This window comes from Myotis davidii, unplaced genomic scaffold (genome assembly GCF_000327345.1).
Source record: "Myotis davidii unplaced genomic scaffold, ASM32734v1 scaffold130, whole genome shotgun sequence".
In the NCBI taxonomy this organism is placed as follows: domain Eukaryota; kingdom Metazoa; phylum Chordata; class Mammalia; order Chiroptera; family Vespertilionidae; genus Myotis; species Myotis davidii.
This window is the reverse complement of record NW_006285040.1, coordinates 6,122,341-6,134,649: the sequence shown is the minus strand read 5'-3', so window position 1 is coordinate 6,134,649 and position 12,309 is coordinate 6,122,341. Positions and strand designations below refer to the sequence as shown.

Genomic DNA, 12,309 nt, shown 5'->3' with positions numbered 1-12,309 from the left:
CCGGTGGAGCGCGGCCCGCCTCTGCGGCTCCGCGGGCTCCGCGATCCTCCCCCTGCCCGCCCCGCGCCCCTCTCGGGCTTCCCGTTGGCCCCCGGCTTGGCGGCTCCTCCATCCTCACCCCGCGGGAGGGGGTCCTGCTGCCCGACGCCGTCGCTCCGCGCCGGGCTCCAGGGGGACCTTCTCCCCGACGAGCGGTCCGGTCCGCGTTGGGTGGGTGGGTCGGCCGCCCTCCTTATTTAGTCGCCTCCCCCCATCTTCCTCAGTTCGACCCTCTTTTTCCTTTAAAAGTTTTTAACTGCCTGGGAAGATGACCCGGTAGCCTGGCATAGAGAGTTACAAAGAAAGGCCAGATCTAGAGGCCAGTGGATTTTGTTCATCTTGATGAGGAAATGAAGTCCCGCGGAGACTGGAAGGATTTGAGAGTTTGACTCCTTGGCCCGTGAAACGCTTGCAAAATAGAGGAATGGTGCCCAGGATGGCAAATGATTATTCGTCTAAATCAGTCTCTTTATGGCAATAGTAAATCTTTAGCCTCCGAACTTTTGAGGCGGAGCGTAAATTTCCTAGATCTAGTGAAAGAATTGAGAAGTGCTCGTTTTTTAGAAAAATAATGCCGTCTGAATGTAAGATAACATGAAATGGCATGAGAGAGGCTAAGTGACTTATTCTTTTATTCATTGTTAGCTTAAGTTACTCACTGAAGAATCCGTATTGTACAAGCCCTTTGTTTTATTTAGAAAGGAATAAAATGGGGGAAAAAGCTCTTTAAACTTCTCAGATTTCTTGGACTCTCCATTGTGGCTACTACTGAACAACACTTATAATTTTTTAAAAATATATATTTTATTGATTTTTTTTACAGAGAGGAAGGGAGAGAGATAGACAGTTAGAAACATCGATGAGAGAGAAATATCGATCAGCTGCCTCCTGCACACCTACTGGGGATGTGCCCGCAACCAAGGTACATGCCCTTGACTGGAATTGAACCTGGGAGGGAGACACTCTATCCACTGAGCGAAACCGGTTAGGGCCCCTTATAATTCTTGATATACTTTATAAAATTTAGTCTGTGCCAGTCTCAGTTCTCCCTCCTTTTTTCCTGGGGCAAGGGGAGAAACTGTCCTAAAGAACACGTGGTGCCGGAGTTTGTAAGCGCAAACTGCAGAACCGTAGTGGTAGTGGTGGAGCAAGTTGTCATGGCTGATTCTCCTGAATCTCTCCCTAGAGTTGGATAATTTGTTGAGCCTCAAAGTTGTAAATGAGGCACTCTGATAAAAATGGTAGCTTGTCCTTTCTGATTGCCAAGGGGACCCTTTTTATGAACGGGAAATTGAGCAATGTCAGTTTGTGTAAGCTGTGCTGGGTGCTTGCAAGTTACTAAAGTACAAACGATCCTTGCCCTTTTGGATTTCTACACTAAAAATCTTTTAATGTCAGTTATAATTGGCTTGACATATTTGTTTACATATCGTTCTGCCTCATGACATATCATGTTTTCTCCTCTGCTGTAGATTTTATGACTTCTTAATGAATTTCTCAAATTTAGAGTAGAATTAAAAAGAAAGGAGATACCGAAAAATTCTTTTTAAAAAATTCTTTTTAAAAGAAAGGAGATATTTTTATGTTTGATTGTATGGGTTAGTTCATTCGTTTGTTGCTAGACTTCACTTTTCCACAAGCAAGCATTGGATGTTGTTAGAGATGGTTGCCTCTCAATTCTGAAGAGAAAATTGGACTGCTGACCCCCAATCAAGGTCTCCCCACTGCCTTTGGCAAAATAATTTGAAGCATTGTGTGGAAAGACATTACTAACCCACACACACTCAAAATCTCTCACTCTTCCACTCTTATGGAACCTATTTTCTTTCACCCTCGTTATGAACCCCGCTTTGTCTCTCTGTTCATCGAACGAACCCATTCGTCTACTGCTGGTTTCATTTGCTTCCATATATAACCAGGATTCCATGGTGATCAGCTTTTACTAAATCCTTACTGATGCCCCGGGGGTTACTTTCTGTAGGTTTACCTTTCCTCTCCCCAATCCTGAATAAGCCTCATCACTAGCTATGTTAGTTTGACCCCTGACATCCTGAAGAATACAAGAGACAGTTATATAAGGACATTAGTTTTCAATTTGTGCTCTGCTCTCTGATGGATCGTTAGTGTTGATTGTGTTCCTTTTTGTTTCGTTTCATAAAGGCTTCTAGAGCAAATAACTTGATCTCTTCCTTTACTGAGAGAATCTCAACCATCTGAGATATACTCCCTTCTACTTGCCTTTCTCTCATTTTAGTCTCATTTCCTTACTTACCCATATCTCTGAGGAAGAAATGCCCTTCCTTTTTTTCAAGAGCAACCTCTTCCAGATATGTCCATGATCATACCTCCCCTCTTTCTTTCTCTAGAACTGTCCATTATCATTCCAATCTCTTCCTCCCTCGCCTACATACATGCTGATATCTTTTCCAGGGCTGCCAAATGCAATGCTGTGCGCCACACAATTCAAGGAAGCTAGTCTAAATCTTGAGCCTCCTGTGCCACTGATATTTCATTCTTTAAAGATTCGTTCTTTTATCCACTAACCTGATATACTAGAAAGATCATTGACTTTTCAGCCATGTAGATCTGGGTTTTGAAGGCTGTTAAAACCACTTAGTGGCTACATGGCTGGGCAAGTTACTACTCAGACTCTATTCTTTATCTATAAAGTAGAATGTTATACTTACCTCACAGGGTTGTAATTAAAGGAGTTTAATGCATGTTACATGTCCATCCAAGTGTTTGGTACATGATGGAGTTCTTAGTAAATAAATATATCAGTCTTCCCTTTGCACTCTGACTTCCTTCACTATGTCAGCACTGATACTACAATTGAAAAGTCATTTATGACCTCCTAATCGCCAAATCTAATGTTCTTTGCTCAGTCATCCTTGTTTTCCTAGACCATTTCTGAAATATACCTTATAGGAATAAAATGATCTGATATCTTGTAGTTCCTAATTCTCCTACTTTTGAAAGTTTCTTCACCTTTTCTGAATTGTTTTGACTTTGCTCTTCCCCTTAAATATACCTCTTCCCTACCCTACATCAGTTAGGATGCAAACTGGGTTTAAAAACAAAAGAAATGGATTGGCTCATGTAATTGGGAAAAGTACAGATAAAATTGGCTTAAAGAATAGTTTGTTCATAGGCTTATGTCATCAGGGCTGAGATTCCATTTTTTGCTATTCTCTCAGTTTGGTCCACCTATTTGGACTTCATGCTCAGACAGGCTACCCTCCTAGGAAAAAGATGGCTATCAGCAATGTTCATATTATTATAGCCTTCTTTATTTACTTCCAAAGGGAGAGAGAAGGCTTCTCTTCTACACTTTTCCCAGAAATTTTAAACTCTATTGAATAAACGAAGGAGATCATGCTGCCATATCTGTCAGAATATCTTTGTCAGGAGGGATGAAATTCTTCTAATTGGCCTAGCCACTGGTTGAATTCCATCTAAATGAGGGTGAGATGGAATGGACAGTATTCTCAAGGGTCTCTGTGCTTTTCATTAGGTTCTCTTGGTGATCTTATCCTTTTTTTTCTTTTTTAATTGATTTTTAGAGAAAGGAGAGGGGGGAGGGAGAGAGAGAGAGAGAGAGAGAGAGAGAGAAAGACGTGACAGAGAAGCATCGATTGGTCATTTCCCATAAGCACTCCTGCCAGAGATCTAACCTGGGCCCTGACCAGGAATTGAATCTGCCACCTTTTTGTGTAGGTAACAATGATGCTCCAACCATCTGAGTCACACTGGCTAGGGGCTGTATCATTTTTTAATGTTATAAATTATTATTTTTGTGTGGATAATTCTCAGTTCTGTAACTCTGCTTCCCACTTTCTCTGCTTCGTGTAGATCTCTATCTTACATGTGCCATTGTAAGCTTAAGCCATAACAAACTGAATCAACTTGATTTTCACTAACCTACCCTTACCTAGTGTGCTTACATGTGCATGTGTGTATATGTATTCCCCTTCCTCCTAATTTCTCTTTTCTAGCTATCTTTTCTCTCAGCCACCCAGTCTTGAAACTTTACAGTAATCTTGGCGGTTCTCCCACTTTCAATCAGTGTCAGATTATTGGGGTCCAACCCCAGCAGGTCCAGGGGTTCCCAAAGGTGTGGATGGAGTGGGCAAAGAAGGAATGACACGGAGACAGCGTTCAGTTGATCAGCAGCCTAGCCAGGTCCTCTAGCCAGGATCTCCAGCCAGGTTCTGTGTTTTATGGTCTTGTTACATCTGTATTTATACCAGTTGATTTTAATCCTGTCAATTTCTATTCCAAGGGTTAGGGCATTTCTTATCTCCATTCCAGGGAGTAGAGATTATGTAGCTTAAGGGTGATTGTTCGTGGTTAAAGTGATTAACTACCCACCTGGCACTTAGTTAAGGGGTTTTATTCCCTCCCTAACTTCAGGGAAAAATCCCTACCTGGGGAAACAACCTTTCTCGGAGAGGTGACCTTGGTTAAAACACATAGCACCAAGAAGGTGAGCAAACATATTAAGAACAGTATGCCATATATGCCAGGTCCCTTGAAACATATGCTGTGCAGATGTTTCTTTCCTGCAGCGACTGTGTCAAGCAGCAAGGATGGACCGGCTTCCGGCATCAGATCTTAAATACATCTTGTATTAGTTCGGCCCCAGGTTATATAATACCCAATTAACAGTGATTTAAACAGTATCTCACATTTAAAAAAAAGTCCAAGGTTGGAGGATTTCATGGTTAGTCAAGTGAACTGTACAATGTTATCAAGAATCCAGGTCCTTTCCATCTGTATCCTTAGTGAGCTGACTTCTGTGCTCAGTCATGTTCTCTCGTGCTCTTTCTGCTCCATGTATCAGATTCTCACACAGCCACCAAAAGCAGGAGGAAGTTTGCCCTCCCATCTCTCTTTTTTTTAAATATATTTTATTGATTTTTTACAGAGAGGAAGGAAGAGAGATAGAGTTAGAAACATCGATGAGAGAGAAATATCAATCAGCTGCCTCCTGCACATCTCGTACTGGGAATGTGCCCGCAATCAAAGTACATGCCCTTGACCGGAATCGAACCTGGGACCTTTCAGACCGCAAGCTGACACTCTATCCACTGACCCAAACCAGTTTCGGCTGCCCTCCCATCTCTTGATTAGGCAGGTAAGCTGAAAATGATATATCTTTGGAGATCTAATTATTTTTAAAGTTATATTATTTTATTTTATTTTTTAATATATTGTTATTGATTTTTTACAGAGAGGAAGGGAGAGAAATAGAGAGTTAGAAACATCGATGAGAGAGAGACATCGATCAGCTGCCTCCTGCACATCTCCCATTGGGGATGTGCCCGCAACCCAGGTACATGCCCTTGACCGGAATCGAACCTGGGACCTTTCAGTCCGCAGGCCGACGCTCTATCCACTGAGCCAAACCGGTTTTGGCAAAGTTATATTATTTTAAATACTAAATGTAATTAGAAATTATCTCATCTCTGAAAATTAGCATATCATACATTTTTATAATTTAGATATTAGGGAATAATTTACCTGATAAATATCATATTGAGATAAAAATTGAAATTTTAAAAAGTACAGTTTGAAGTAATTACTTTTTATATTTAGGATACATTCAGTTTGTAATTATTTGCTTCAGTTCTTGTAATAAGCCCACTATTAAAGTTTTATGTAGTCATTAAGGAAAATTCAGGAAATGCAATGAAAAGTACATATCACATCCATAAGCTCATCATATAAAGAAAACCAGTATAGTTTTCCACTACTCCCTCCCTTCTGCTCTCATTTTCTCTCTTTTTCTGTGCTTAGGCTTTTTGCTCCTCCCTTTTATGTGTCTACTTTTTTTAAACATTAGGTTATATACATTTCTTAGAATACTTTGTAAATCTTATTTTTATTGACTGTATAGTAATCCCATTGAAGGAATTATTTTTCTTAACAAGTCCTTGTAGTTGGTCATTTAGTTGTTTCCCGTTTTTTAAATCATGTATGCAATGAACATTTTAGCGCATTTTTAATTTTTTCCCCTCTTTATTTTGACCTTTTCTTTAAGATAGGTTCATTGACAATGGAGTTACTGGATGATAGTATACAAACATTTTTAAAGTTCATAAGGTATGTTGTCAGATTGCACAATGTTTTATAGGCCTAATATATGTTAATTGGTTTGAAATTAATCCTAAGGGGACAAAAATTAGGACCTACACAATGGCCGTGCTTGAGTGATATAGTCTAGGTCAGCCTTTTCATCATTTCTAAGTATTGCTTAAACATATATTCCAAATAATACGTAGAGCACATGAAGTCATTTCTTGAATCAAGAAATGGAACACTGACATCCACCATCCCAGAGCTGTTCTCCCTGTCTTTTTTTCTGACCTCAAAGAGAAAGCTTTAACATTTTACTCCCAAGTTTGTTTGCTGAGGTTTGTTAAAAATTTGTTTTGTTTTTGTTAAAACCTTTATATTAAAGAAGTTCCCTTCTATACCTACTTTACTAAGAATTTTGTTTTTTGTTCTGTTTGTTTGAATTTAATGCTTTTCGGGGGACAGCTTTCATGATCATATAAATTTTCTCCTTTACTGTTAATGTATTGAATTATATTTCAGTTTAAATGTTAAACACAGCCTGATTCTTGGGATAAACCTAATTTGGTTTTACTGTATTATCCTTTTATATATTGTTAGGTTCAGCTTGTAAATATTTTGTGATTTTTTTACCTAAGTGTTCATGAGTGAGATGGCCTATATATTGTCCTTATCAGAATTTGAAATCAACGTTTTGCTAGCTTTATAAAATGAGCTGACCTTATTTTCTATTCTGGAAGAGTTTATGTATGATTGAAATTATTTCATCCTTAACTGTTTGTTAGAATCTGGCAGAGAAACTATTTGTTAGAATGAAGTTGTTTATATTAAATACTCTGATATCCTTTTAAGGGCTGCAGGAAAAGAAATTCCATTCTCATGTCTGATAGTACATTCTCTTTTCTTTTATCAATCTCACCAGAAATTAGTAGTCTTTCAAAAGAACCAAATTTTGAATCTTGATGATGCTTTTTATTGTATGCTTGTTTTCTATTGCATTGATTTGTTCTCTTTATTTCTTTTACTTTTTGGGCTTACTGTTTTGTTCTTTTGCTAACTTCTTGTAGTTCACTACTGTTCAACATTTTCAACATTTAAATTATTTATTATTTTTTTTAATTGAATGTATCGGGGGACATTAGTTCACATTGCTAAGCATTTCCCTAGTAAGCACTCTTTTAGTTAGGTATAATACTCAAAGAAAACCAATATAGTTTTCCACTACTCCCACTATGTGGTGTTTTTATAATTCATGTTATGAAATATTTTTAAAATATTTTCTAATTTTAATTAGTTTCTACTTTGACTTTTGTATTAGTTTGGAAATTTATATCTCTTAATTTCTAAACATGGAGATTTTCTAGTTATTTTTAAATTTGTTATTGATTTTTAATATTACAGTGTAATCAGAGAACACATTCTGTTTTTCAAAGGTCTGTGATTTCAGACCTTCAAAAATTGGGATCCTCACTATGTCCCAGTGTATTGCCTTTTTTTCTCTCTGCAGTTATTGAGTGCAATATTCTATATTCATTAGGTCATGTTTGTTAATCCTGTATTTAAAATATTAAGTATCATTAGTGATCTTTTCTTATATCAATCAGAGTAAAGGGTGTGTTAAATCTCCCATCATGATTGTGGATTTGATCATGGATTTTACTATTTCCCCTTGTAGTTCTCTCAACTTTTGCTTTAGATATTTGAGAGTAAACTAGTTATTAGAAATGTGTAATAGTTACATCTTCTTATTGACTTACCAGTATGAAGTGTTCCTCTTTTATTCTGATAGTGCTTTTTCTATTAAGGCAGTGGTTCTCAACCTGTGGGTTACGACCCCTTTGGGGGTCGAACCACCCTTTCACGGGGGTCACCTAAATACATCCTGCATATCAGATATTTATATTACAGTTCATCACAGTAGCAAAATTACAATTATGAAGTAGCAACAAAAATAATTTTATGGTTGGGGGTCTCCACAACATGAACTGTATTAAAGGGTCGCAGCATTAGGAAGGTTGAGAACCACTGTAAGGGCTGCTTTGTGTGGGATTGTTAAGACAGTACCAGCTTTCTTTTTATTGTTTGCAATGTAGACTTTTTCCCATTCTTTTACATCCAACCTTTCTGTATTCTTGTGTTTTAGTTGTGTCCCCTGTGTGACATGGTTGGATTTAAATCTCCCATCTTATGGACTTTATATCTGCCCTAATAATTGTTCCCTTTTCTCTCCTTTCTTGCCATTAGATGAGTTGGCTATTTTATTGTTCAGATTTCTCCCCATTATTATTTGGAAATTATGACCTCCTTTTCTCTTTTACTAGTTACCCTAGAAATTGCAATATGAGTCGTATAAAGTCTAATGTTAATCAATACCTTTATCCTCTTCCCAGATGATTCACTTTAATTTTAATTCTACTTACTCACATTCCTACTTATATAATGTTGTTGTGCATTTTTATTATTTTTTAAAAATGTATTTTTATAGATTGCAGAGAGGAAGGGGGAGGGAGAGAGAGATAGAAACATCAATGATGAGAGAATCATTAATCACATGCCTCCTGCCAAACCCCCAACTGGGGATCAAGCCCGCAAACCAGGCATATGCTCCTTCTTGACTGGAATCAAACCCAGGACCCTTCAGTCCCACTGAGCCAAACTGGCTAGGGCTCATTGTGCATTTAATAATTTTTTTATTTTTCACTCATTATTTTTACTGTTTTATGCTGTCAATATTTAGTTTAGGTTAATGCATGTATTTATCATGTTCTTATGTTTCCTATGGTTTTCCACTTAGGATCATTTTATTTGATCTTGAAGAATCTTAAACATGCTCTTTAGAACTAAATCACTTTAGTCTGTTTACCTGAAAACATCTTTACCCCACTTTTGAAGGACATTTTTGCTAGGGACAGAATTCTAGGTTAGCAGTTACTTTGCTTCAGTACATTTTGTGTTGGTGGTTACTTTATTTCAACACATTCCATTGCTCTTGAGACCTCAGGTCTTTGTGTCTCTTTTTCCTTTTAAAATTATATATTATTTTTATTTGGCTGCTTTAAAGATTTTTATCTTTGTCTTTGATTTTTCTGTTGTTTTACTATGCTGTGGTTAGGCATTGGATTCTTCGGGCTTCATGAATGTGTGGATGGGTGTCTTTTGTGAATCCTGGAAATTTCTTAGCCATTATTTTTTCAAATATTTCTTTTACTCCATATTCTTCTGATCTTTTGGGACTCCAGTTTAGTATGTTAGACTGTCTTATTCAATTTTTTACCCCATTTTTTTGGTTCTTTTTCTTCTTTTTTGTCCCTCTAGTTTTCATTCTGGATAGTTTGGTCTAACCTATCTTCAAAGTTCAAAGTGTTTTCACCTAGGTCTACTAATCTGTTGTTAACCCATCCAGTACATTCTTCGGTTATTTTATCTTTTAGTACTATATTTTTATTTGTGTTTTTCCTTCATATCAACCATGCCACTTTTTATAGTTTTCAGTTCCAAGCACAAATAGTTAAGCTAAGCTGTCTTTTATCCCCTTGAATGTAGTGATAATTCAAATATTGTCAGGTCTGTTGGTATGATTCTGTTTTCTGTTGTAGAAGTAATTTGATATATAAGATGAAGTTACGCCGAACCGGTTTGGCTCAGTGGATAGAGCGTTGGCCTGCGGACTCAAGGGTCCCGGGTTCGATTCCGGTCAAGGGCATGTACCCTGGTTGCGGGCACATCCCCAGTGGGGGGCGTGCAGGAGGCAGCTGATCGATCTCTCTCATCGATGTTTCTAACTCTCTATCCCTCTCCCTTCTTCTCTGTAAAATATCAATAAAATATATATTTTTTAAAAAAGATGAAGTTACTTTTTTCTCCAGAGAAGATTTTCATTTGCTATTGCCTAAGAATATAAGATCATCTTAATCCAATTTCAGATTTTTTACTTTTTTGTGTTACCTTCTGGTCCTTCTTACTCTTCTTGGGGTGCCTCTCTTTAGAGCCCCAGCCCAATGCCAAGGGTGTTTTTACTACAATCCTTATCATTGGTAGGTCCTAAATTCTGACTTTTGTCTCCCACTCTTGCAAGAAAGGCAACAGATCACAAAGTTCAGCTTAAGTGCTGCTTCTTTGTTGGAAAACCCACAAAAGGCAAAATCTAAGCTCACCTTTCTGGGTTTCAAGTTTTGGTGGATTTGAGCTGGTAATTTATTCCTTACTATTTGGTAGTTATTTGATGTTTTTAAAAAGGTTCTTTTAATATTTTATCTATCTTTTAAAATTGACTTCAGGACGATAGTTGGTCTGGATTGCCTAGTCTGCTATTTCTACAAGTGAAAGTCCAAATATTTTTTTGACTAACTTGTTCAAGGAGGACTTTAACATTTCTACATTAGTCATTACTTTGTGTTAAAGCTCTTTTGTAGTACAAATGAGATTCCTGGAAAATGTAAACATTAATCTATGTTTCTTTTTAATACTTACACATGTGTTATCACATGTGTAATTCCTATTACTTTGCAAAGTCCCAAGGGGAGGGGATAGAGGATATTTTATTTGACTGGCATAGACATAAATACTTGTAGTATGTAGGTAAATGCATTGGTGTAGGAATTGTCCTTCAAGTGAACAAAGAGGATATAATGTGAACATTTTTGAAGTGGAGATATGTGAAGAAAGGAGAATGCACTGAGCTGAGGAGGGACTGCAATCAAATTTGTTCTTTAGTATGTTTGAGTGGAAGTGGGTTGATATCCAATAATTAATGTGACTGCTATCTATATGCCATGTGAATGTTGTGTTTTTTTAATGTTGTTTGTATATCTCAGGGACAGAATATGATTTTTTAATCTTTTTACCCACATGTATTTAAAATGTGTATAATCCAGAGACAGAGAATCATCGATCAGACTGTCAAACCTCAGAGGGAAGGTAGGGGAGGGTGGGGGTAAAGGGGAGAGATCAACCAAAGGACTTGTATGCGTGCATATAAGCCAAACCAATGAACACAGACACCACCAGGAGGGTGAGGGCATGAGTGGGGGGAGGTAGAAGGGGGGGCAATGGTGGGATAAGGACATATATGTAATACCTTAATTAATAAAGAAAAAATATGTGCATAATTTGCATTCGATTTCTGAGATTAACTAATCTAGGTACTTGATATTTTAATGTTAAAGTGATAGTAATTTTTATTTTTAAAAAACTCATTCTGTGTGCTCTTTTTTTAAAAAATATATTTTATTGATTTTTTACAGAGAGGAAGGGAGAGAGATAGAGAGCCAGAAACATCGATGAGAGAGAAACATCGATCAGCTGCCTCCTGCACATCTCCTACTGGGGATGTGCCCACAACCAAGGTACATGCCCTTGACCGGAATCGAACCTGGGACCCTTCAGTCCGCAGGCTGACCCTCTATCCACTGAGCCAAACCCGTTTGGGCTGCTCCTCTTTCTTAAATTCACAGGGTGCCATAAACAGTTGGTGCTGTTTTGGTGACCTTATGTCACTGAAATCTTTAGTGCTAAAAATGTCATCCTTATGAATAGGTTTTATAAGTTTGTACTACACATTGTACCTTTGGGAACAATCTTATCACTGTTTTAGGTTTTCAGTAAAGATCAGAGTTTAAAATATTAAACAAGACATGCTTTTTAAAAAAAAAAAAAACATAGGCAAGCATAAAATCTTGTTTTGAACATTTAGTTTTTAAAAATTAATCAGAATTATTTTCCCCCATGGGAAATATTGTTGAAAACACCAGATGCCCCCTAACTGGAACTTTACCTGATTAGGGCATGTTAAGAATTTTTACAAATGTTTCCTTTACTTATATACAAATACTAGAGGCCTGGTGCACAAAAATTTGTGCACTTGGGGGGGAGGGGGGTCCCTCAGCCCGGCCTGTGCCCTCTCGCAGTCTGGGACCCCTCGGAAGATAACGACCTGCTGGCTTAGGCCTGCTCCCGGGTGGCAGAGGGCAGGCCCAATCCCTAGGTACAGCCCCTGGTCGGCTCAGAGCAGGGCCAATTGGGGGAGTTGGGGCACTGCCCCGTCATGCACAGAGCAGGTGTTTGTAGAAAAATGCGATGCCACCCCAGTCACTCTCAGGGTAGGACCAATTGGGGGGTTGGGGCACCGCCACCTATCACACTCAAGGCAGGGTCGATGGGGAGGATGTGGTGCCGCCCCCTGTCACGCACAGC

At 38.2% G+C, this 12,309-nt stretch overlaps 1 protein-coding gene across 1 annotated transcript in view; it reads left to right on the top strand.

Annotated features, from left to right (window-relative positions):
- The window catches only part of APC (adenomatous polyposis coli), a 106,357-nt gene that overhangs the window by 372 nt on the left and 93,676 nt on the right, over positions 1-12,309 (top strand). The gene's annotated exons all lie outside the window — the stretch shown is intronic.